The following is a 1,935-nucleotide window of genomic DNA, read 5'->3' on the forward strand; positions in this document are numbered from 1 at the left end:
GGATTTCTGCTAGGGAGCAGTTGAAGTTTTGAAAGTATCTCGAAGATCCGTCAAGTGACAGCAAAGTTGTTTGCAAAACACAAAACAGTGTCTATGGCAACAAGACGGAAGAGAAAAATAACACGGACGTTAGTGCGGAGTCGTGCGCCTGCGCAGTAGCACTCACTATAGGAAACACGAGGGCACAGTGACTAATGTGAAGCCCCAGTGGCCTAATGGATAAGGCACTGGCCTCCTAAGCCAGGGATTGTGGGTTCGAGTCCCATCTGGGGTGAAGCCTAATTTTCTTAACCTTTGTCTGGACTGAAGCAATATTAATCAATTGTCACTCGCATTTACCACAATTTGAGCATAATTGAAGAACGAGAGAAATTATAAAGATGCGCCAGCGATGTATTATGGACAAGATGGAATGCGAAGAGTGTCTAGACGACTACTAGAAGTATTTTGATAACAGATATATTTATGAACAATTAATTGATATGCCTAAATTGTGTTTTACATGGTATCACCTATGCTCAACCTGAGACTGCATTTCTTTTTTTATGTCGGATTAGTTTTATGCACTGCTTTTTCGTTTTATGAATACATATGAACGGATACTATCACAACAGCTATCCATATAGATAAACATTTACAGATTACGAATAGATATAATTATAGATCATCACAGTGATCGATCAAGGAGCACAACACGCCTCTTTCCTTAGGGTTGGTAATCGCGTGCAAAATGATGGGAAGATCATAAATCAAAACATTGTAGAAATAAAAAATGTTGAACTCTCTCGAAATAACATGCCTGACAATAAAACATTAAGGTCCTTGTTATCAGTGTCCATTACTCCTTAACATTAGCCATCCAGAGTTATGGGTACCTGGGATACCGGTTGATCTTTAGGGACGGAGTTACCTAAAGTGTGATTCCGAAAATCCCCTCAGAAATGAGGAATTACCCAGGGAATGAGTAATTCTGGGTCTGATGCCATCAGTAATTCTTCATTTCTCCCAGACTGTCAGCAGCAAAACCCTCCAAGTAAAAGTAAACAGAACCGCTGAGTTTCCGCAGATCACACTGTTCCGGTGCGAGCAGTAAGTGCTGTCGCCAGCTTCATCGGAATCAAGAGGCCACTCGTTATGGAGGCCAAAAACGTCACATGTTGCCCATACCCACTTCATGTTGTTTGCATCATCTGTCTCACACTGAGGAAAACAATATTATATGCCGCCTCCAGCCTTTCAAAGGGAGAGAATTGACACTGGCCAATTCAATGGACATACTAAGGCCCATATTTATACTTTTTTAGCACTGCATTTGCGTCGTTTTTTGTCGCAAAATCGGCGCAAATTTACAAAATACATTTGTATTTTGGAAGTTTGCGCTGCTTATGTGTCAAAAAATGACTCAAATGCGGCACTAAAAAAGTATAAATATGGGCCTAAGGGCTCATTTACAAGCCCCTTGCGCCGCCATAGCATCATTTTTTTTTGCACTACGGCGACGCAGAACAGTCCCCCACCCGCGCCATATTTACGAACTGGCTCAATGGTACCATTGCACCAGTTTTTAAACCCTTGCACCACATTATACTTGTGCCAGGTATAATGCATGCAAGGGAGGGGTTCCCCTGCTAGGTGGCCCGCAAAAATGGGGCAGTGAAATCTACAATCTACAAGATTTCACTGCCTCATTCTAGCGTCGGTTTTTAACACCTGCTCAGGGCAGGCATTAAAGTGAAGCTGTGTTGTTTTCAATTGGGTCCCCTTAGCATTGCTGGACTAGAGTCAAAATTGTTGATGCTAGTCTAGCAAAGCGCCACAACTGGGTCAGAAATTCAGATGCAGAGGTGCTAATGAGCATCAATGTACGCTGTATTGTAAATACAGTGTTCCCATGGTGTCCTTGGGGGCGCAGGGTGGTGCAAGCAAACTGGTGTA

General features: G+C 42.7%; 1 non-coding gene across 1 annotated transcript; it reads left to right on the plus strand.

Annotated features, from left to right (window-relative positions):
• The first annotated feature begins 201 nt into the window (after positions 1–201).
• On the plus strand, positions 202–274 carry TRNAR-CCU (transfer RNA arginine (anticodon CCU)). Its single transcript has one exon. It is a non-coding gene; the product is annotated as a tRNA-Arg (tRNA).
• The last annotated feature ends 1,661 nt before the right edge of the window (positions 275–1,935 follow it).

Source organism: Pleurodeles waltl, chromosome 1_1 (assembly GCF_031143425.1).
Source record: "Pleurodeles waltl isolate 20211129_DDA chromosome 1_1, aPleWal1.hap1.20221129, whole genome shotgun sequence".
In the NCBI taxonomy this organism is placed as follows: domain Eukaryota; kingdom Metazoa; phylum Chordata; class Amphibia; order Caudata; family Salamandridae; genus Pleurodeles; species Pleurodeles waltl.